Source organism: Mustela nivalis (assembly GCF_964662115.1).
Source record: "Mustela nivalis genome assembly, chromosome: 4".
NCBI classification, from domain to species: domain Eukaryota; kingdom Metazoa; phylum Chordata; class Mammalia; order Carnivora; family Mustelidae; genus Mustela; species Mustela nivalis.
Genome location: NC_139023.1, coordinates 116,100,388 through 116,126,565, shown reverse-complemented (window position 1 = coordinate 116,126,565; position 26,178 = coordinate 116,100,388). Strand labels below are relative to the sequence as shown.

Here is a 26,178-nt window from a genome sequence, read left to right as displayed (position 1 = left end):
TAGAGTTGAGGGTCCATATCTGGGCTCTCTATTCTGTTCCACTGGTCGATGTGTCTGTTTTTGTGCCAGTACCATGCTGTCTTGGTGATCACAGCTTTGTACTAAAGCTTGAAATCAGGCAACATGATGCCCCCAGTTTTGTTTTTCTTTTTCAACATTTCCTTAGCAATTTGGGTCTGTTCTGGTTCTATAAAAATTTTAGGATTATTTGTTCCAGCTCTTTGAAAAATGGTGGAGTTTTGATCGGAATGGCATTGAAAATAGAGATTGCTCTAGGCAGTACAGACATTTTAACAATGTTTATTCTTCTGATCCATGAACATGGAATTGTCTTCCATCTTTTTGTGTCTTCACTTTCTTTCATGAATGTTCTGGAATTCCTTGAGTACAGATCTTTTACCTCTTTGGTTAGGTATCTTCCCAGTTATCTTATGGTTCTTGGTCCTATAGTAAATGGAACTGATTCTCTAATTTCCCTTTCTATATTTTCATTGTTAGTATATAAGAAAGCAACTGATTTCTGTACATTGAATTTGTATCCTGCCACATTCCTGAATTGCTGTATGAGTTCTAGTAGTTTGTGGGTGGAGTCTTTGGGTTTTCCATATAAAGTATCATGTCATCTGCAAAGAGAGAGAGTTCAACTTCTTCACTGACAATTTGAATATTTTTAATTCTTTTTGTTATCTGATTGCTAGGACTTCTAGTATGATGTTGAACAAGAGTGGTGAGAGTCATGTTCCTGATCTCAAATGGAAGGCTGTCAGCTTTTCTCCACTTAGAATGATATTTGCTGTGGGTTTTTTGTAGGTAGATTTTATGAAATTGAGGAATGTTCCCTTTATCCCTGTACTTTGAAGCGTTTTAATCAGGAACAGATACTGGATTTTGTCAAATGCTTTTTCTGTATCAATTGAGAGGACCATGTGTTTCTTCTCTCTTCTCTTACTGATTTGTTCTATCACATTGATTGATTTGTGAATGTTGAGCCACCCTTGCATCCCATGGATAAATCCCACCGGCCATGGTGGATAACCTTTGTAATGTACTGTTGGATCCTATGAGCTAGGACAATAATTTTTTTTACAATCTCTGTAGAAATAGATAAAAGCGTTTTCATCATTCCCTGTCCCCCTGGGACAGGGAACTAGGCACATCAAAGGAATTCAGAGTTCCTTTAAGCAAGTGTGAAATAGATAAGTGCTTCGTTAAAAGAAAGATACAAACACATTACTTCAGGAGAAAGGCAGCATGATATAATAGATTATCATTAGTTAAAAGCTTGAAGCTACTTTCAAGGTACTACTGATAAAATTATTATAATTTGGCAAGTTATCCAATCTGTATTTCATATGCATACCTGTAAAATAAGACTTTCAAACAAATATACACATGCAGGTGTTATAGAACAAGTATTCAGTGAGTGTCTAAACATGAAATTTTAGACTTTCAGTTTTATTATCTTAACAGCATAGCATGATATATATTGAATGAGTTAATAAATCAATAAATAGAATTAACATGGGTTACTTTAAATCATATTTAGAACAGAAATCATTTTAATAACATTTTTAAAGATGGAGCTGTACATTCATTGCCCCTAAATCTCTGTGTGATTGATGTCCCAATTTCATTATTAGCTTTTCAGCTTTGGGTGTTATGGGCTGCTCTCTCCTTTGGTCCTCTAAATGTCACAACTATTTCTGGCAGGTAAGACAACTGCTTTGGTTAGTGTGAACACACATCACTATGGAGTGCAAGGCGCCTGAGAGCAAAAGCTGCTAAAATAAGAAAGTAATTCAGGGGAAAAAAGATCGGAAACTGAAAATATAACATCTATGCATTTGTCTACTTGTGATCTAATTTACATGTCAGTCATTTTTAAAAGACTATAACGTGTTTAGAAAATGTAGTATTGCCTCTGGCTATACCTAACATGATGGCCACTTAATACAAAGCAGTGCCCTTGCTTGGTATCACAAAGGACAATACAGAATTGAAAGCTCAGTCTCTAAGGATGGTTTATATACTCTGTATCTTGAGGCACGCCAAGGAGAAGTTTTATCATTTTTCAGAAAACACTGCCATTATTCAAGTTAGAGAGGGCTGATGAAAGACTTTTCAAAGATTTAGAGAGATCATCAAAACCATGCAAGCTGGCTTTTAACAAAAACAAAATACGTTTATGCAGTTTTGGACTGAATTTTTAAAGTCCAGAAACTCATCCAAAGACAAAATTTTTTTAATTGCAATGGAGGAAAACTGAATATTATTTGGACTATCAATTGTGAAATTAAGCAAAAAGGAAGTTTTGCTAATGGGTGAATTTAATATTCATGAATGTGATGGTTCAGCATTTTCTCTAATGTTTCCCACAGCAAGACCACTAATTAATGATCAGCTATACAAATGGAACATATCATTGTCTGATACTATTTTTTTCTTTGCCAAGAGTTAATACTTCTTATTTTGAATATGTTTTATTATTCCACTCCATATTTCCCTATTCCTACCCAAGCATTACTTGATTTTCTTTTCATTAAGTCTCCTTATTCTCACTATAGGGTGGTGTGTGTGTGTGTGTGTGTGTGTGTTTAAGCCTGGTTTACTATCTTGCAATCCTCTAGCTGTGAATTGAGGAATGTTATTTCTAAGTATCTGTCTGACATTCGCTGACTTTATGAAGCATAAACATCAACAAGAAAGACAAGACTTTTAATAAAAACAAAATGCCTGAGTTGAATAAGAGGTCAAATTTTGCAGAGTGTTTTGTCTTGAAAATCTTCTTACTGTAATTATCTGAAGCCCTTGGCTAGATAATTATTAAGGGACTCTTGCAATTGTCCCTTTTCTCCACATAGATCACCACATTAATTAAGAGGCAATCACTGGAGACAGGTTGCTGTTCTGCATCTTTAAGTATTTTTAGGTCTTCATTTTCAAAAGAGAAAAAATACATTAAGAAAAAGATTGCTTCTCAGCCAAATTATCTGATAAACAGATATTCTCAAAAAGGTCTCTGGAATATACCTTCATCTCATTTCTGCACATTTTTAAAATGAATTTTGTACATATTTTATAACCTATAATGTACTTATCTAATCTGATTTCAACTGAGCTAGTAAAGAAATATGAATCAGGTGCTTGTTGTGATCAAGGTGTTAGAGTTATATTTATACTAGATCACCCCCTTAAGTTGTGAAAGCTCAGTGAGACAAGAAGCAAACTGATAATTCATTACCTGGAGAGCCATACAAAATACCTTCGGGGGCCTTCCTGGGTTAATGCAGTGATCAGAGAACCTGGCTCCCGACTACAGGAATGCCAACCAAAGCTGGCCCTAGACTTTGGAGTATGTCTTACTACATTGCACTGTATTAAAATAAAAATGCAAACAAAAGCAAGCAAGCTGAGTGATAAGAACTTCTTTCAATTTCCTCCTCAATTTCCTTAATTACCTTTTTCTAAGCCCAGCTCTCATGCCAACTAGCAGAGAAGGGATCTAAGAGGAACGACCTAAGTGTCTTCATCATCCCCATATTCCTTAGATCCTAGAACAGCATATGCATCTAGTAAATACTTTCTAAATAATCATTGGAAAACCATACTTCTTCTCTAATTTTTTCCATGCTATCTCCTAGCTATGTGTCTTGCTAATCATTTTCCCTATGGATCTAGTTCAGCATAAACTATCATGAGATTATTGGTGTAGGCTGGAGTCTCTACTGGGGAATAAGTTCCTAAGAGGGGAAAAAAAATCACAATTTTCATCTTTACCTTCTACAGTTCTTTGCCCCAGTACCTAGCAAATAATACCAAGTAAAAAATTTGAAACTAAATGAGTATGTTTAAGGACACCAGTGGAGAAAACAGAAAATCAAGTTATTTAAAAACAACAACAACAACAACAACAACAAAACCCCACCTCAATTAGGGGCACCTGGATGGCTCAGTGCATTAAAGCTTTTGCCTTTGGCTCAGGTCATGATCCCAGGGTCCTGGGATCGAGCCCCACGTCAGGCTCTCTGCTCTGTAGGGAGCCTGTTTCCTCCTCTCTCTCTTCCTGCCTCTCTGCCTACTTGTGATCTCTGTCTGTCAAATAAATCAATAAAATCTTTAAAAAAAATTCAATTAAATTGTGTGAAATAGGAATCCCTTGGTGATTTGTAGCAGAAATTAGGATTCAGATCCAAGTAAAAAGAGATACCATGGCCCCATAAAGATATGGCGTGTTGTAAGATAGATAAAAATATATATTGCTTGATATTAAGTGCTTACACCAAATTTAATTTTTTAATTCATTTACTTTTTATGTGTAAGTAGTTATAGTACATTAAAGCCAACATGCATGCTCACCACCTAAGGTACTCATTATAAATGTAGATTCCCAAGCTTTGAGAGTTAATTACTGGATCAGATCTTTGGGGGGCTAACAAACAAGAATTTGAATTTTAAGAAGAAGCTCTTTGGATTTTTTTTTTATTTGATATGGCAAAATTTACATATGCATTGGCTAGTAAGTTTCCTTTCCCTGAGAAAAAATTTTTTTCTCTGGGGAAAAGATAAACATAATTGTTTTTTCTGAGAGCACACATTTCTAGAAAAGCCTTGATCCCAGAGACTATATTATCCAAAGCAATGAGAGAGACCTCCACCCCTTAGCCCTTACTCCCCCATAGAAGGAGTCCCCCAAATTCAATTACAGAAGGTCCATTTTCTATTCCTGGTGTTATCAATGGGAATCCCACCTCAGGTTAGGATTCTGGATAAAGAAGGAATGCATCAATTGTAAAGTACTTAATAACGAAAAAAAAAAATGAATGAGTATAAACAACATTTAAATTTAAAGTGTCTTGATTATAGAACAAAACTATAGGCTAGATAATAAATGTAGCTAATATTTTTTGAAGATTTACTACTTGTTAGATATTCATTGGGTGATTTCCCATAACCTTAGGATGTAGGCACTAAGAGGAAGTCCATTCTATAAAACATAACTAATTTACCCCAATTCAGTCAGCTTATAGGAAGTGGAACCAGGAATGTCGGCTTCAGAAGCTATCGTCTCAACTACCAGGTCACATTGCCTCTCAAAGCATGCCTGGATTTGTTGGGGGTGGGTGTTTAGGGATACATGCATACCTGCATGCTATTTTGATGTTTAATCTGTCTACCAATGTTTACATTAATGGTTGGAGTTCTAGACAAATGAGAAAATATTTGTACCTTTTTTTTTTTTTAAGATTTTATTCTTTTATTTGACAGAGAAGAGAGAGATCACAAGTAGGCAGAGGCAGGCAGAGAGAGAGGGGGAAGCAGGCTCCCTGCTGAGCAGAGAGCCCAATGCGGGGCTCCATCCCAGGATCCTGGGATCATATCCTGAGCCAAAGGCAGAGGCTTAACCCACTGAGCCACCCAAGTGCCCCTATTTGTACCTTTTAAACCACTAAAATTTTAGTAGGATTCATTAACAGTCTCTAACCCTGTGTATTTCTCCAGTACCTTTATACACAAGTTTAAGAGGTGGGAAATTTTATAGGAATCAAACACAAGTACAAACAACATCGAAGAAGAAACACTTTCTCCATTTAACATCCACCCATAAATCTCTAGTTTCCTCCGGATTTGATTTTAAATCTTGCCCCATTTCCCAGAAATTGATATCTTCTAACTGACTTCTATTAAAGAATTTAGAAAAAGAAAAAAAAGTCTGAATACAGTGCAAGTGATTGTTCTAATAATGTTTCATTCTTCCATTCTCTCTCTCTAGAGCATACCATCTGCTCTCAAATCATCTAATAATGGTCTCTCACCATGTTTTGTTTAGTTAATATACAAGTACACAAATCCATGTGTTAAAACACACACACACTATAGACTACAGTCTTTTTGGAGGGGTTTTGGGGCCTATGAGATATCTCTATTTTTTTAAAAAAATTCATAGCACTTATGCTCATGAGAAAATTTAAAGCTTGGGAACAAAGAAAAAAATTTCTATATGGTTTTTAAATATTCGTTCTTTTTTTTCTTTTTTTTTTTTTTTTAAACAGGCTTATCAATGATTAATCTGAGAGAAAGGATCTGAGTTAGACTTTGTTTAGCTATTTGTTTGGGGCCTAAATACTTTGGAGTTTTGGTTTTTTTTTTTTAAGATTTTATTTATTTACTTGCCAGAGAGAAAGAGAGAGTGAAGAAAGAGAGCACACGCGCACAAGCAGGGGGAGTGGCAGGCAGAAGGAGAAGCTAGCTCCCCACTGAGCAGAGAGCCCAACTTAGAGACTTGATCCCAGGACCCTGGGATCTGACCTGAGCTGAAGGCAGATGCTTAAAGGACTGAGCCACCCAGGCATCCTCACTTTGGAACTTAATTTTAAGTTGTAGATGTTTGCTCAGTAGAAAACATAATTCCAAAGGTTCACTGATCACTAAAATATCAATAGTTTTGCAGCAATAATCCAATTCATTTTAGAATTCCTTTGACTGGCTCTATAAATATTTATTCCTCAAATTCTTCTTTCAACTAGTCTTATCAGCTGCCTGGTTCCCATATTAGTTGAATAAAATCTTTTACTTGTATCCATGTTACTTTTGCATGAAAGATATTTTCTTACTTTTGAAACTATAAAAAACTATAGAAAGGCCAATTTATATGTTCACCTGAAGCTTTGTTGAATTAATTTTTCCTGTTTTAGTTTAAACATTCCATGTAATTTCGGATTATTTAAAAACTCAGAAAATGTTTTATTTATAGTCTCCCTAAGTAATACAATCTGTTACCTAAATTAGATAAATAAAATTCTTTGGAAACTTTCATACTTAAAAGTAAATACATAAAAAGGTAAAGACTATTTTTTAGATCTCTAAATCCTACTCAATATAATATACTTAGTAGAAACTCAACAAGAAGATTAGATGGGTTGCTGTTTTGTTTTTCTTTTTAAACACATCCCATGGGGTGTTTCTATAATTATTTTTAAAATAAAAAATGAAAAAAAAAATAAAATAAAATAAATTACATTTTCTCTGTCATTTTGCTGTCCATTTGGAATGTGTTATGTACTTTGGTGTTTTCAGAGAAACCATGTATGCTATTCCAAGCATCTTTTCCGAAGAGCACAGGTAAAAATATGCCAAAATACGAACAAGAAAAATGGCCAGACATCCAATGAAGAGGCTCCAGAAGGGCAAAAGCCAGAGGATGTAAGGCAATGAAGGATTCTGACCCCTGGGGAAGCCCCGGGGAAGCAGCCGTTCCATTTCCTTTTTCAAAAGCTTTTTATATAGAATATCAGTCTGCTTTCCTATAGAGATGAAGTCAACTCCCTGGACAACTACATGTCCTCCCCTCCCCCATCTCCAGTCTACACACAGACCCACAGAGATTAATTAACACTTGCTTCAGGAAGAAACACAGACAATAGCATCCGATATTGGAACAGTCCTTTGTGAGTAAGTATAAAACTTACGGAGAAGGAGGGAGATACTTTGAGAAGGAAAAAAAAAAAAAAAAAAAGCACTGGATTTCATTGTATAAAGCCAAGGAAATTTGTATTTGTGATAAAAGTATAAACAAAACATACATTTTTTTTGAAAACAAAACAAAACAAAAACACAACAATGAAATTTTGTCCTGATCATCTACTGTTTTTGTGTCAATGGTCTATTTCTTAAGAGGCTTATGTAAACTGAACAACTGTAACTAAAACATCCCTATTATGGCATGTGGGTAAGATCGGAGGACCTTCAACACACCTGAGAATGTGCTGCTACAGGCAGACACACACTTAAAAAGGCACAAAGGGAGTAGTATTCCTGTTCAGTGTGGTATACAGCATTTTGTATAACATAGTTATAAGTATAGTTTGTTTCTTTCAAAATACAATACAGTAAGATTTTAAAAAGCTGTACTCAAAGATGGATACTTAACAATTTAATCTCAGGATTCCTTGTTGGTTTATTTGTTGTTTTTGAAGAAATTTATGGAAACAAATTCTTTTGAGAACATGACTGAATTTGAGCCATTTCAATAAGCAGATTCCACGTTTACTTATTTTTTAATTTTTTTTCGGTCTTCCAGAATTCATTATTTATACACCACACCCAGTGTTCCATGGAATACGTGCCCTCCTTAATACCCACCACCAGGCTCACCCAACTCCCACCCTTCAAAATCCTCAATTTGTCTCTCAGAGTCCACAGTCTCTCATGGTTTGTCTCCCCCTCCAATTTCCCCCAACTCATCTCTCCTCTCCATCTCCTAATGTTCTCCATGTTATTCCTTAAGCTACACAAGTAAGTGAAATCGTATGATAATTGGCTCTCTCTGCTTGACACATTTACTTTTGAATGAGGACTCTGGAAGCTGTCAGGATCTGCCAGTTGCAATTTTTCTATAGTTGAGTTATTTTCTTCAAAGAAATGCAAAGTGTTTTTTGGATATTACTTAAGAATTTCTTCTCACAGCATCCAGGAAGACAAAAGGTGTGCATGCATTAACTCAACAGGCATTGGTATGTTTCTACCTAATAAATTTCAATCATGCAATAAACCCTACTTTAGCAACTTCCCCAGTAAACCTTAATATTCATAAGCTCATGCATGTTCAGATTTGTATTAAAAGATTTTTACATGTGAAAATGAGTATATGAGCATTTTGTGACAAAAAGCATTACCAGTTTTATTGTTGTTCCTTTTTTTAAAAACCTTGTTTCTTACACATTTTTGGTCATAAATCATAAGTGACTCAAATAGAACAATGTTAATATCCTTTGAATAAAATTTAAATGTCTTCCCACAAGTCTATACATAAATCCTTTTGACTATGACTTATATGATCTGGAATCATTCTTAACTCCAGCCTCTGCGTCTTCCTTTCTCTCTCACACTTGCTTTATTGTAGCTAATCTGGTCTCTTTCATGCCTTTAAAACCACCAGATTCTCCTTCTCACATAAGCCTCTTCTGCCTTCTGTCCTGCCTTTCCATCACCCCACCCCCAAATTTTCTCTCTCTCTCATCACATGCTCAGCTCCTTCTCACCCTTCCCATCTCAATTTAAATGTGACCTTCCCATATAAACCTTCCATAACTGGATTGTCTGAATCTAAATGGCTAATGGGCGTCTATTTTCATTATGTGCTCCAAGTACCTATTTTATGATGCTTTGTATAACTAATTAATTAATTGATTGATTTTAAAAAGAGAAGGGAGGTGATCTCTGGAGAACGGAAGTGTTGGTATGGAGGTGCAAGAGGGAAACAGTGGTCTGTTCCCTGGCCTGGCTCTGGGGATTTTACGAAGGCAGAGAGAGAGGACTAAAGCAAATGCTGAAGGCACTCTTGATTGAGGTCACAGGACACAGAAAGCCAGGTCACTGTCAAGGGTGGCAGTGGAAGGATTCCTAAGGGCAGCAGATTTCAAAAGCAAAGCAGATAAAAGTGAACAGACTTGTGCTTTTTTTTTTCTTTTTTAAAGATTTTATTTATTTTGACAGAGACAGAGAGAAGGAATACAAGCAGAGGGAGTGAAAGAGGGAGAGGGGGAAGCAGGCTTACTGCTGAGCAGGGAGCCCAATGTGGGGCTTGATCCCAGGACCCTGGGATCATGACCTAACCCGAAGATAGATGCTTAATGGCTGAGCCACCCAGGCGCCCCAGCAGACTTGTTCTTGAGCACATGTGAGATACCCTTGGAAATTCCAGTGAATCAGTGGGGAGGCCAAGGGGAGGCTCAGGCCTTGCAGATGGAGTTCTGCAATGGCGGGGAATTATGTTTATCCTCTAGATGTCAGATCTGAAGTTACTTGGGTTAAGTAAGTTACCCCTGGATGTAACAGCCAGCGATTATCAGCAGTTGCCGATCCGTTTCCATACTAAAGCAGATAACAGAATCCAGGAATTATCAAAAGCCACAAATCAATCCCAGTGTCCTGCCATGCATTCACATAGCACCTTGCCCTTTCCTCACAGCTACTTAATGGATACTGGCAAGGTGTCAAGTAGACAAACAAAGAAGTGAGGACAAATGATGCTCCCCGATTTAGGGTGAGTCATCAGTCAGGCGTGCTATCTCAGAGAATTTAGTCTGTTTTCTAACTAGCTTTATTTTAGCACAGCCATAAATCTAGCTGTAATTAGTCTCTAAGCCCAATGACTCAATACATTTAAGCATTTCATTTGACTCTCAGCCATGAAAAATTGCAACTGATTTGACAATACTAATATGCTCTCACTGGCATGCATGTGATAGTGCAGGACACATGCAGGACATGTGCTTCCAGTGTCTTCTTTCTTGTGATACTCATAGACTATAGTGAACCATCTCTCTCCTACTACCCTAAGGACCTAGTAGAATGCACTCGAAAAGAAAGTGATTACAGTAGAGTTCATGGCCAGTGGTTAGATTCTTCCCCCACCTCAGTATCCAACAAGTTTATATGGAAACTGAACAGAGCATGGGAACTTTTTTTTAACCTTACCTACTTGAAATGTTACCTTAGTTAATGAAAACTATGTTCCATAACTGATAAAGATTATTTTTAACTAAGATATAACAGGCAAGTTGCTGCTATAATCACCAGGATTATTGTTTAAAACAGGTAGACATAATTTTTCAATCTGGAATCAAGTTAAAGCAAATGATACTTTACATTAAAATCACATTTAACAAGTGTCAAAAGTAAATGTTTCTAAATTTTAAAAAAATGTATTTGATAACTTGTCAGTATTCCTGCACATATTCAAAATTGGTCTAAGGACATTTATTTATCCACATAATCAAAATATCAAGGCTTAATAAGGTTTCATTAAGTGGTAACATAACATCTAAGTTTTTATTAATTAACTTGTGAAGGAGATAATAATGACATTCAAAGGAAGAGTCATCATCTGTGGACAGATTCATTTCCAGATTTCAAGAAAACTATTAAAACATTTATAGCACTGAGAGTGACTCAAATGGGTCTGTGTGCTCACTTGTGTGGCCATATTGTATAACAGTGGGAGGCTTAGAGTGATCAAGTTCAGCCATCCATTTCATCTTCAACTGGGGCTCAGGCAACTGTAATGTCCTGTTATGATAAAAGTTTAAAAAAAGTACACTATTTGTCAGCCCATGTTAAAAACTATTCAGTGGAACTAAAAAGTCACCAATTTTGAAAGTAAAAAGGCACAAATATACAAATGCAAAGTAAATTATTGGAGGATTTTAAAGGCTTGTTCTAAACATAATTATCAGAAAATACAAATAAAAAATAACTCAGCATATATTGGTTATTATATTTTCATTCATCAGTTTCACTAAAGGCAAATATATACATAATTTTTTATATACCAAAAAAAAAACACCCCAAAACCATTCACAAAGTATATTCTATATGACCATTGGGTAAGACTGTTTATGATTATTACCATGGGAAAATCAAAAGCATTTAGATACTTTTCATAACTTTAAATCATTAAATATATCTAACAAAAGAGAAACCTTATTTTACTAGAAGTTTGAAATCTTCAATACACCTAAAGCCCCAAAACACGCCATGTTTTTTTCTCCTGAAAATAACAACTTTTCAAGAATTTAAGCTTAAATATTCTCCTAAACTGCTTTGTGAAACTTAAGATAAAATGTAGTCCTTCAGAACTTCTGACAAAAGCAGATAGAAAAGAAATAAAGATGTTTATAGTATTTAGGGAAAGTCGAAAGATGGCCTTTGTCATACATTCTTTACACTGTAAAAGAGTAAATGGTAGTTTTTTTTTTAACGCTAGTTTTCTAGGGAACCTGCAAAATTGCTAGAACTGAATATTTTGGATATATATGTAGAATGCAGAGTATCATTCTTTAATATTTTCAAAAGTAAATTGAAAGCAAATTTTTTTAAAGATTTTATTTATTTATTTATTTGACAGGCAGAGATCACAAGGAGGCAGAGAGGCAGGCAGAGAGAGAGAGAGAGAGAGAGAGGGAAGCAGGCTCCCTGCTGAGCAGAGAACCCGATGCGAGACTTGATCCCAGGACCCCGAGATTATGACCTGAGCCGAAGGCAGCGGCTTTACCCACTGAGCCACCCAGGCACCCTGAAAGCAATTTTTTTTTAAAAAACATCTAACCTTAAAGGAATATTATAGGAAACCTAGACTTACAGGAATAACATGTTTTAAAAAGCCTAGATGACATATAATATAAAAATAACTGTATTTATAAATAGTACATTTATTTTCATTTTAAGTGCAGTTGTCTAGGAATTCAAATATCCTTCTCTCTTTGACCTGTTTTATATTGATGTTCAGCAAATGGGTAAGCAAAAAATTAAGTGGAATAATTAGAAAGAACTACTTAATAAGCCTCTGATAACCTAAACAATAGCAATATGAGATAAAAATTTTATTAATTATTTCAGCTTATTAATGGCCTAATGTTCTAATAATAAAGGTAATGGTTTATTCAACTAATTGCAGCTGTCATTCTTAGAGGCTATTAGCAGCTCAAGGTAGTGAATCACACCTAATTAAAAGGTACATTTGTGTAGATACTTATTGCTAACCATTTATCTACTAGTATCTTTTATTTACTTATTTAATTATTTATTGACTTATTTAAGTCAGTAAGACTTATTTAAGGGGAGACATTGAGGGTGGGGGACAAGCAGACTCCCCACTGAGCAGGAAACCAGAGGTGGGGCTTAGGGGCTCTATCCCAGGATGCCGAGATCATGACCTGAGCAGAAGTCAGACCCTTAACTGACAGAGCCACCAAGGGACCCCTAAATATATCTTTTAGGCAACAGTCACAAAGATGGCTAGGAATATAAACTCTGTATATATAAAAAGAGAACCAGCTGTTCATTTAATAAAATCAAGTATATAATGCCAAAACCAATTTTTATCTGGGTGCTAAGGCAGTCTGGACTGGACAAATATATTTCTTGTTGGAGCCTTTTCAATCTATATTTTCAAACACTTCCCATACATTTACACTAGAAGTTTGGCTTATTACTTTTCATCCCTAGTATTCTAAGCACACTGTATATACTTGCGGCAATATAAGACATTTTCAATGAAGGAAAAAGATTAAGACATAGATGTTTATTTCAGAGCTGCTGAAATGGTTTATAAAATTCTGTGACTATAAGGAATACATGCACAATGCAATGTATCAGGAAAAAAATGTAATCTTTAAATTAAAAAAAGAGGTGTGTATTTTGAGAGGTTGAAATTCATTGTTCTAGGTCACTTTTTAAGGGGGACTTGACTCACAACTGACAGCGTTGGCAAGAGATGGCTTTTAAAACAATGTCTAGGGCGCCTGGCTGGCTCAGTGGTTTAAGCCGCTGCCTTCGGCTCAGGTCATGATCTCAGGGTCCTGGGATCGAGTCCCGCATCGGGCTCTCTGCTTGGCAGGAAGCCTGCTTCCCTCTCTCTCTCTCTGCCTGCCTCTTTGTCTACTTGTGATCTCTCTGTCTGTCAAATAAATAAATAAAATCTTTAAAAAAATTAAAAAAAAAAACAATGTCTATTTTAATGCAATGATTTCTGACATGGAATTTGTTGGAGCTGACCATGGTATCTATTACATTCTAACTATTTAAAGCGGAGAATGAAGATTTGAAATTTAGGCTTTAAGGGTTGCTATGATAGTTATTCTAAACAATTCACTCAAAAATGAATTTGTCAATTCTATTATCAAATATTATAAAGCATGAGGTAAAAACATTAGTTAATTTAAAAACTACAATAAAACCCACTTCGGAAAACCACTCATTTCCTAATCTATGTACTGTTTTCAGTAAATTTGAAACCATAAACTCTTCCAATGTGATTAGCAGATGATGAGCAGATATTGTGTGTAATACTGTCAATTCAAAGTCAGAACTCAAAGTCTTTTATAAGCTGTTTGGGAAGAAAGGGTATGGGTGTATGCATATATGTGTGTGTGTGTGTGTGTGTGTGAGTGTGTGAGTGTGTGTGTGTGTATGTAATGGGAAGCAAGAGGAGATTAACTTGTAAGCCATTATCTGACGCAAAAACAGACATTTACTAAGTCATCTATGTGGAGATGGTTCGATAACGGCTAAGCATTCATATAAATCTTCAGGGACCCAAATGCTCTCAAGTGTGACAGAACACTCATCTTACCTGCCAGAACTCCTATTTAAAAAGATCACATTTGGCAAATGGCTCTGTTGTTTGGAGTTCTGTTCAGTGACAGGTTTGTTTTCAATGTGATTAACGTTATCTGAGGACTAAAATGACCTTCAATTAAAACTCCTTTTAAATTTTGTCCATGTAAGCCCTACGATGGATGGCCTTTGGCTGTACTTTAAGAATGTTTTAAACATTCAAAGATGATTATGAGAGGTCTTGGGAGCCACAAAAAATAACTGATGTTTAATGGTGTTCTGTGCACCATTAGTAGCTCTATATGGGAGCAGAAACATTTATCCCAGAAAAAAAGAATATTATCTAACCACCAGTGTTCAAGTGGATTCAGCGTAAGTGAGTAATGCAAGAAACAGATTTGTGGTGAAAAACAGTGATGTTCAAGTGCCTAGTCTCAGGTTCTCGCTCATTTCCTTTCCATCAGCTAATGTGTTTGACATCTAGTCTTTTTATGATGCAGTATGTGAAAAAAGTCCTCATTACGGAGGTTTTAAACATACGTTACCCATTGTGTTTATATAATCAAAAACAAGCAGGCAAACACTTCACTGGGCTACATCAGCTTCTCTGCCTACACTTCCACATTGGTTTTGTGAATTCTGGTGTAAACTACATTGAGAATGGCTCCCTCTATTCAGGGCCCCAGGAAATAATTAATGCTGATTTAGCTGGGACTTTTTATATATTCTCAGAGTAAGAAAATTTAATCAATAGTCCACCTTTGAGGAATCCATTTAGAAACATGTATAGAAAAAAAGCATGCTATTTACTTTGGCATTCTTTCTTATGAGAGAAAAAAGACAAAACTGAGATCCACACAGAGGAAACATCTATTTATATGTTTCCAGACATATGACTGAATGTACTCTTTTTAAGTTTTTTTTTGAAGTGTTTTTTTAAATAATGCAGCCCCTTTCTCTACAATAAACTATTTCACCCATGCATACTATCATCATTTTCAATACTTGTAGTTATATATATCTCCCATGTAATTTATCCTTTTAGCCCTATTTTATTTATTTGCTAATATTTTAGCATAATTTAGCATAATTTAGTATAATTAATAAAACACGAAAATACAAATTACTACCATTAGGAAGGAAATACCTAAGATCTTAAACTCTTTCATGCAAAGGAAGATAGTGGTTTACCAAGAACCACAAGGTTTTTAAACTTGACTTTTATTTGTGCCAGCTGCAGGTTCAAAAGAAAACCATTTGAAGTGAAGAGATGGCAAATGAATAGGTCAGTTGTCTGGTGGATGGTAACTTTATGCCTTGCAAAAAACAAACAAAAATCTTGTCCTTAAATGTCATTTTAAAAAAATATTTATTTTTTAGTTTATATGTCATAGAGAAAGAGAGAGAACACAAGTAGGGGGAGCCTCAGAGGCAGAGGAAGAAGCAGACTTCCTGTTGAGCAGGGAGCCCAATGCAGGATTTGATCCCAGGACCCTGGGATCATGACCTGAGCGAAAGGCAGTCGCTTAACTCATTGAGCCACCCATGCCTTTCTCAAATGTCATTTTTTAAATGAATTAAACCTTTTTCTTTCCTTAGACCATTTCTCTTCTTCTTCTTCTTTTTTTTTTTTTTAGTATCTTCATTAATATTTCAATGGTTAGTAACTGTAAACTTTAGGCTAACAATGCCTTATAAATTGTAAGCATTCAACTAATATGTTTTCACTAAATAAGTGAAGGTTGAATGGAAAATATCATTGAATTTCAAATGGGTTTAGAGACATCTCTATATTAGCTGAATTATGCAGGATTAGCACACTGATATATTTTCACTAATAAGTTTCATATTATTCATTAAGGAAAGGTGGTATTGGAGAGTTATATAGTTGATAGAAGAATTATCTATAGCTTCTAAATATACCCAGACATCACGAGTTTTCCTAACATGTAAATTTTAAAATATAAATTCTATAACATTTAAAGCTGTAATATATTTTATTAGCCTTTAACTTCAGATCACTATTTGTTTTCTCTAAGTAAAAGCCTATTAATATGTATGATGAAATTTAGTACTGTATAAATCATTTTTAGTAATCCTTTAAGAAATCTGTAAGACTGAAATTATGATTATAAAAAACAGCAGACACAAACAAATAAATGCATCTTTCATTAAGTTTATGGATACAAAAAGGCATTCAAATTTTCAAAATTCCATTCTATAAAATCAAATGGAAAATGGTAACAGAACCAAAGCTAGTAATATAGTTGCTGCCTAACTACAAACTAATTTAATAGTTATGCTGAAACCACTATTTTATCTCTTTTAACCTCAGATAAAGAATATTTATACACCTTACTATGCAGAACTATCCTCAACATGATCATACCATTGAGAAAAAGCAAATGGAAAGATATAAAAGTTCTCACTTTTTTCCAGTCCCAACAGATATTATTTCATTAATATTGGAATTCTGTATATATTCAGGTAGGATATTAACATTCCTTGCTTCTCAGTTTTACTGATAATCAAATCACACAATTTATTTTTGTTGGTATCCAAAGATATTATATTGTTAATTGGCATCATTAACATTTTGAAATTGAGTGCTACCTGAAGGCTTGATAGAACATTGATAAATCATGTACTTGATCTCTAAAGAGACAGAATTCACCTGTTTTATTTTTTATTGTGTTATGTTAGTCACCATATAATACATCATTAGTTTTTGGAGAAGGAGCAAGATGGTGGAGGAGTATGAGATCTAAATTTTGTCTGGTCCCAGGAATTCAGCTAGATAGTTATCAAACCATTCTGAATACCTACAAAACCCAACAGGAGATCAAAGAGAAGAATAGCAGCAATTCTATGAACAGAAAAGGAACCACTTTCTGAAAGCATTGGGTCTTTTCTGATTTGGTTAGTGTATATATTTCTGGGGTTGTTGTTACCACTTAGCATTTTGTTCTCTCATTCACCTATCCTTCTCTGGACAAAAGGACAAGGTGGAAAAAGTCAACTCAAAAAAAAAAAACAACAACAACAACAACAAAAACAAGAGGCAGTACCAACTGATAGGAACTTGATCAATATGGACATTAGTAAGATGTCAGAACTAGAGTTCAGAATGATGATTATAAAGATCCTAGCTGGGCTTAAAAAAAGCATAGAACATAATAGAGAATCCCTTTCTGGAGAAATAAAAGAACTAAAATCTAGCCAAGTTGAAATAAAAAAAAAAAAAGCTATTAATGAGGTACAATAAAAAATGGAAGCTCTTGCTAATATAAATGAGGCAAAAGAGAGAATTAGTGATACAGAAGACCAAATGATGGAGGATAAAGAAGCTGAGAAAAAGAGAGATAAGAAAGTAATGGACCATGAAGGGAGCATTCAAGAGATAAGTGAAACCATAAGATGAAAAAATATTAGAATAATTGGGATCCCAGAAGAAGAAGAAAGAAAAGAGGGGCAGAAGATCTATTGGAGCAAATTATAGCAGAGAACTTCCCTAATTTGGGGAAGGAAACAAGCATCAAAATCCAGGGGGCACAGAGAACCCTCTCTCAAAATCAATAAAAAGAGGTCAACATCCCACCATCTAAGAGTAAAACTCACAAGTCTCAAAGACAAAAACAAAATCCTGAAAGCAGCTTGGTACAAGAGGTTCTACAACAGTAGAAATATTAGACTGGCAGCAGACCTAGCCACAGAGACCTGCCAGGCCAGAAAGGACTGGCATGATATATTCGGAGCACTAAATGAGAAAAACATGCAGCCAAGAATACTATATCTAGCTAGGCTGTCATTGAAAATAGAAGGAGAAATAAAAAGCTTCCAGGACAAACAAAAACTGAAAGAATTTGCAAACACCAAGCCAGCCCTACAGGAAATATTGAAAGGAGTCCTCTAAGCAGAGAGAGAGCCTAAAAGTGACATAGACCAGAAAGGAACAGAGACAGTATATGGTAATAGTCCCCTTACAGGTAATACAATGGCACTCAAGTCATATCTTTCAAGAGTTATCCTGAATGTAAGTGGGCTAAATACCCCAATCACAAGACACATGGTATCAGAATGGATTAAAAAAACAAGACCCATTGATATGCTGTCTACAAGAGACTCATTTTAGACAAAGACACCACCAGATTTAAAGTGAGGGGGTGGAAAACAATTTACCATGCTAATGGATATCAAAAGAAAGCTGGGTGGCAATCCTTATATCAGACAAATGAGAATTTGAGCCAAAGACTATAATAAGAGATGAGGAAGGACACCATTATTATACTCACAGGGTCTATCCAAAAAGAAGTTCTAACAATTTTAAATATCTATGCCCTATCATGGGAGCAGCCAATTATATAAACCAATTAATAACCAAATTAAAGAAACACATCAACAATACTATAAAAATAGTAAGGAACTTTAATAACACCCTCTCTGAAGTGGACAAATCATTTAAGCAAAAGATCAACAAGGAAATAAAGGCCTTAAATGACACACTGGACCAGATGGACACCACAGATATATTCAGAACATTCCTTCCCAAAGCAACAGAATATACATTCTTCTCTAGTGCACATGGAACATTCTCCAGAATAGATTACATCCTGGGACATATCAGGCCTCAACCGGTATCAAAAGATTGGGATCAGTCCTTGCATATTTTCAGACCCCAATGCTCTGAAGCTAGAACTCAATCACAAGAGGAAATTTGGGAAGAATCCAAATACATGGAGACTAAACAGCATCCTTCTAAAAAATGAATGGTTCAACCAGGAATTTAAAGAAGAATTTTTTAAAAAGTCATGAAAATGAAAACAGCTGTTCAAAATCTTTGGGATACAGCAAAGGTGGTCCTGAAAGGAAACTATACAGCAATGCAAGCCTTTCTCAAGAAACAAGAAAGATCTCAAATATACAACCTAACCCTACACCTAAAGGAGCTGGAGGAAGAACAACAAATACACCCTAAACCCAGCAGGAGAAGAGAAATAATAAAGAGTAGAGCAGGAATCAATGAAATAGAAACCAAAAGAACAGCAGAACGGATCAATGAAACTAGGAATTGGTTCTTTGAAAGAATTAATAAGATTGATAAACCCCTGGCCAGACTTCTCAAAAAGAAAAGAGAAAAGACCTAAATTAATGAAATCATGAATGAAAGAGGAGAGATCACAACCAACACCAAAGAAATAGAATTACAAGAACATGTTGCAAGCAACTATATACCAGCAAATTTGACAATTTGGAAGAAATGGATGCATTCCTAGAGACATATAAACTACCAAAACTGAACCAGGAAGAAATATAACACCTGAACAGAGCCATAACCAGTAAGGAGATTGAAAACAGTCATCAAAAGTCTCCAAAACAAAAGCCCAGGGCCAGATGGCTTCCCAGGGGCATTCTACCAAACATTTAAAGAAGAATTAATACCTATTCTCCTGAAACTATTCCAAAAATAGAAATGGAAGGAAAACTTCCAAACTCATTTTATGAGGCCAGCATTACCTTGATCTCCAAACCAGACAAAGACCCCATCAAAAAGGAGAATTACAGACCAATATCCTTGATGAACTTGTTTGCAAAAATTCTCACCAAATACTAGCCAATGGGGACCCAACAGTACATTAAGACAATTATTCACCACGACCAAGTGGGATTTATTCCTGGCCTGCAAGTTTGGTTCAACACCTGCAAATCAATCAATGTGATACAATACATTAATTAAAAAAAAAGAACAAGAACCAGAAGATACTCTCGATAGGTGATAAAAAAGCACTTGAGAATGTAAAGCATCCTCTCTTGATCAAAACTCTTCATGGTATAGGGATAGAGGGTACATACCTCAATATCATCAAAGCCATCTATGAAAAACCCACCACAAATATCATTCTCAAGGGGGAAAAACTGAGAGCTTTTCCCCTAAGGTCAGGAACACGGCAGGGATGTCTACTATCACCACTGCTATTCAACATAGTAGTACAAGTCCTAGCCTCAGCAGTCAGAAAACAGAAAGAAATAAAAGACATCTGAACTGACAAGGAAGTCAAATTCTCACTCTTTGCAAATGATATGACATTTTATGTGGAAAACCCAAAACACTCGACTCCAAAACTGCTAGAACTCATACAGGAATTCAGTAAAGTGTCACGATATAAAATCAAGGCACAGAAATCAGTTACATTTCTACACACCAAGAACAAGACAGAAGAAAGAGAAAGTAAGGAGTCAATCCGATTTACAATTGCACCCAAACCCATAAGATATCTAGGAATAAACCTAACCAAGAAGGCAAAGAATCTATACTCAGAAAACTATGGAATACTCATAAAAGAAATTGAGGAAGACACAAAGAAGTAAAAAAATGTTCCATGCTCATGGATTGGAAGAACAAATATTGTGAAAATGTCAATGGTACCTAGAGCAATCTGCATATTTAATGCAATCCCTATCAAAATACCATCAATTTTTCTCAAAGAAATGGAACAAATAATTCTAAAATTTATATGGAACCACAAAAGACCCTGAATAGCCAAAGGAATGTTGAAAAAGAAAGCCAACATTGGCGGCATCACAATTCCGGGCTTCAAGATCTATTACAAAGCTGTAATCATCAAGACAGTATGGTACTGGCACAAAGACCGACACATAGATCAATGGGACAGACTAGGGAGCCCAGAAATGGACATTCAACTCTATTGTAAACTAATCTTCAACAAAGCAGGAGAGAATGTCCAATGGAAAAAAGAAAGTCTTTTGAACAAATGTTGGGAAAATCAGACAGTCACATGCAGAAGAATGAAAATGGACAATTTCCTTACACCACACACACAAAAATAGACTCAGAATGGATGAAAGACCTCGGTGTGAGACAGGAATCCATCAAAATCCTTGAGGAAAACACAGGCAGTAACCTTTGTGATCTCAGCCACAGAAACTTCTTCCTAGAAACATCACCAAGGCAAGGGAAGCAAGGGCAAAAATGAACTATTGGGACTTCATTAAGATAAAAAAAACTTTTGCACAGCCAAGGAAACAGTCAACAAAACCAAAAGACAACCAACAGAATGGGAGAAGATATTTGCAAATGACATATCAGATACAGGGCTAGTACCCAAAATCTATAAAGAACTTAGCAACTCAACACGCAAAGAACAAATAATCCAATCAAGAAATGGGCAGAAGACATGAACAGACATTTCTGCAAAGAAAACATTCAGATGGGCAACAGACAATTAAAAAAATGCTCAACATCACTCAGCATCAGGACATAACACTCAGCATCAGAGACATGAAGAGATACCACCTCACACAAGTCAGAATGGCTAAAATTAACATGTCAGGAAATGACAGGTATCGGTGAGGATGCATTGAAAGGGGAACCTTCCTACACTGTTGTTGGGAAGGCAAGCTGGTGTAGCCACTCTGGAAAACAGTATGGAGGTTCCTCAAAATGCTGAAAATAGAGCTACCCTAGGATCCAGAAATTGCACTACTGGGTATTTACCCTAAAGATACAAACGTAGTTCTCCGAAGGGGCATGTGCACCACAATGTTTATAGCACCAATATTCACAATAGCCAAACTATGGAAAGGGCCTAAGATGTCCATTGACAGATGAATAGATATAGATAGATGATATATAGATCTCTCTCTCTCTCTCTCTCTCTATATATATATATATATGTACATATATATATATATATATATATATATATAATGGAATATTATGCAGCCATCAAAAATCCCTATGCAATCTTGCCATTTGCAATGATGTGAATGGAACTGGAGTCTATTATGCTAAGTGAAATAAGTCGGTCAGAAAAAGACAATTATCATACGATCTCATTGATATGAGGAATATGAGAAACAGGACAAAGGATCATAGGGGAAGGGAGGGAAAAATTGAAACAAGATGAAACCAGACAGTGAGACAAACCATAAGAGACTCTTAATCTCAGAAAACAAACTGAGGGTTGCTGGAATGGAGTGGGGTAGGGGGGATGAGGTGGCTGGGTGATGAACACTGGGGAGGAATGTGCTATGGTGAGAAAAAAAATGAAGTACAAAAGAATGTTAAAGAAAAAAAAAAAATAGAACTCCTATTTTCCAGTTGCCCAATATATCTGGACCAAAGAAATGGGAGAGAAAATGATGAAGTCTGAGGCTGTTAGACTGTGACTGAACAGGTGGGCTGCAGGTTTGCCTATGAATTGGCATATATCTCAGCCACTGGCTGGCTTCAGAGAGAATTTAAACGGTTCCTTGTATTTCTAAGTAAAGCTCCTCTTTGCACTAAGCAGCATTAGAGCACCAGAGATGCTTGCCAAATTGAGATGACAAATTATCATGGCCATGCTTTCATAACATAAAGGGATCCATAAGTTATTAAGACATGCATACACAAATCCTATATAATTAAAATTATGTGACCCACAAGACACCTATTCGCTAAAATAAAATAGACATCACAACCCTTTACCTCTAATACTTCAGCAGAAAATCTCATTTTAAAATGTGTCTTGTTTGGATTTACTTATGAAATTCTGTGATAGGCCATGCTTTATGCCTGACCAGTTAGGCAAGGTTAGAAGGACTCTGGAGTCCCTTAATATTAACTGGGCTAATACTCAACTAGGTCAAGACAATATCAAGGAATTAAGAAAAAGCAAAAAAGGGTAGAAAAAAATAAAACTTTAATAAAAGAAAATTCCCCCAAATTATGTATATGAGCATATTTGTCCAGACACAAGCAAAAATTTCTGGAATGATACACCACAAACACTGGTTTTATTAGGATAAAATATGTGTTTTTTATTTAAAAATATATCTTGGGGTGCCTGGGTTGCTCAGTGGGTTAAGCCTCTGCCTTCGGCTCAGGTCGTGATCTCAGGGTCCTGGGATTGGGCCCCGCATCGGGCTCTCTGCTCAGCAGGGAACCTGCTTCCTCCTCTCTCTCTGCCTGCCTCTCTGCCTACTTGTGTTCTCTGTCTGTCAAATAAATAAATAAAATCTTTAAAAATATATATAAAAAATTTAAAAATTTAAAATTTAAATTTAAAAATTTAAAAAATATATATATGTATATATGTATATATATATGTATATATATATATTTATATGACATATGTATACATGTGTGTATATATATATATATATAGCTTATTTGAAATGTAGTGATCTGAAGGGGCACGTGCACCCGAATGTTTATAGCAGCAATGTCTACAATAGCCAAACTATGGAAAGAACCTAGATGTCCACCAACAGATGAATAGATAAGGAAGATGTGGTATATATACACAATGGAATACTATGCAGCCATCAAAAGAAATGAAATCCTGCCATTTGTGATGGCGTTAATGGAACTAGAGGGTATCATGCTTAGTGAAATCAGTCAATCGGAGAAAGACAACTATCATATGATCTCCCTGATATGAGGAAGTTGAGATGCAACATGGGGGGTTTAAGGGGATAGGAGAAGAATAAATGAAACAAGATGGGATTGGGAGGGATACAAACCATAAGTGACTCTTAATCTCACAAAACAAACTGAGGGTTGCTGGGCGGAGGGGGGTTGGGAGGAGGGGGATGGGGTTATGGACATTGGGGAGGGTATGTGCTTTGGTGAGTGCTGTGAAGTATGTAAACCTGGTGATTCACATACCTGTACCCCTGAGGATAAAAATACATTATATGTTTATAAAATATATATATATAGCTTGTTTGAAACATAGTTTTGATGAGAAAACAGATTTTCATTTTTTCACTCCATATGTTTATGTTTTGAAGAATTTGGGCAGCAGAAGATGGCAATATAAGGAAAGCAAGATCAGTCAAGGACAACCACAGAGACCAGCACACAGTAGGCACTTTGTGAATAGCTGATTAATGAAGAATGAAAGTGAAGGTAGTAGCAATTATGGCTTTTAGGCAAGCAACACACACAAATTGACCTGGTGAAGTGTTGATCTAACTTGTGACTTTGACTCTGGTTCCTGACTTTGAATATTTTATTCTCAGGAACTGTAGACCTATGTACTGAAAAATATACCACACACAGAATTCCTTGGCCTTAAAAATATCTCTACAAGTTATAATAATTTAGATTGCATGAAGAGGACAATTGTTTTCACTTGGTTATTCACCTGGACTGGATAAGACTCTGGGGCTGAAGTGAAATGGTCTTATCCTTAAAATACATGCCAAGCTTTCTTAAACAGAACCATAATTACTTCCATTATCTGTCACTTAGGAGGATTTTAGAAACAGAACTTTGATAATCCTACTCTCCATTTCCAGAGAAGTAATAAAATCCAACACTCATTAGGTGCTCAATATGTGCCAAGCACATTTCTAAACAGTTAATAGCTGTTTATTTGAGGTGAGTATTCCTACTGTCCTTCTTTTGGAAGATTTGAGAGAGAGAAAAAATGACTTTCCTAAGATTGCACCGTCAGTAAATGGCAAAGCAGAACTCTAACATCAACACCAACCCAGCGACAAACTGTGCCAGTACGTTTTCTCTATGTCATCTAAGAAATTAAGGCAAATGAAAAGTATTCCATGTCCTATTAACCTGCAATAGGCAGAAGTCGTCTCAGGAAGAAAAACCACAATATTTGACAGAACATAGTCAGTAGTTAAAGAACAGTTTGCATAAACAAAGTGGTCTTTTTATGAAATTTCCATGAGAAATTTTAAGTGTGTTTTGGTTGTTATTTTCCCAAGTCTGTGACTAAAGGGGCTTTTGTTCACTGAAATACTTCACATGCTTCCTCCCTCTGTTGTAGAGGCATTTATTTTTCTTCAGATCCACAGGCCTACTAATATCTGTGTAATAACTCATTTTTTTTTATGTTCTGCCATTGTGAGACAGCACAGGATATAGCTCTAAGCATGCTTGTGCATAACTACAATTAAGTTCTTGTTATGAAATATGAAAATATGCTATGCTCATTAATCTATAAAGTAAGATAAAATCACCATTTGAACATAAAACAGTAAGTGGATACATTGGATACACGAAGTTTATGACTTGCCTTTTAACATTTGAATTGCAAATAAATTTGGAGGCTGATATAGGGGGTATAATGGTTAAAAACATAGGGTTTAGAGTTTAACATGTCTGTGAATTCTAATTACTGAGGTCTTTGATTGAAGACAAATTGTTTTAAGTTCTCAAAATGCCTACATCCTAGGTTACCGTGAAAAATAAATGAGATAATACATGCAAAGATCATAACCAAGTGCCTGGTATAGAGTAAGTGCTCAGTATAGGTCAGTGATTGTAATGATTTACTACCAACTCCTAGCAAACAAAGTAGTTTAAAATATTGTGTTTCTTGGGGGTGCCTGAGTGGCTCAGTCGGTTGATTCTTGGTTTCAACTCAGGTCATGATCTTAGGGTCCAGAGACTGAACTGAACCCCATTTCAGTTCCATGCTCTGGATGGATTTGCCTGAGATCCTCTCTCTGTGCCCCTCCCCCTGCTCACACTCTCTCTAAAATAAATAAATCTTCAAAAATAAAATAAAATACTGTTTCTTTGATTCGATGACCCATAATTTTCCATATCTTCTTCTTTTCTAATATTGGGATACATTTCTAAAATTAGTACACATATTCTCTTCTTGGCCTGTCTCCCCAAGTTTTATTGGGGAGACTTATTAGATTAATAGTGTATCTCATCCAACAATGCTAATTCTGTCCCTTATACATATCCTTATTAAATTCTTCAGCAAATATCTGCTCTATGACCAGCATAGCGCTAGATGTCAGAGATTCTGGGAAGAATGAGATGTTGTCCCTGACCTACAGGATCTCAGAGTCTAGTAGAGGTAACAAACACATGAAGACATTCCCATTGCATAGTTGTCTATAGCCACAGACAAGGATCCAAGAAATGAAAATAATGTGAAGGAAGAATTTGCTTGAGGAATTCTTATTATATATTTGAATGCAATTAAGTTACCTAGCCACTGGTAGATGACAAATTTATGATTTCAAAGTCAAGTGATCCCCTCAGTCTTGAAGATACTGAAGGTCTCTCTCACTCAA

At 35.7% G+C, this 26,178-nt stretch overlaps 1 protein-coding gene across 5 annotated transcripts in view; it reads right to left on the bottom strand.

The window, feature by feature from the left end:
- SNCA (synuclein alpha) overlaps window positions 1–26,178 on the bottom strand; it is a 161,364-nt gene that overhangs the window by 47,444 nt on the left and 87,742 nt on the right. The window lies entirely within an intron of this gene.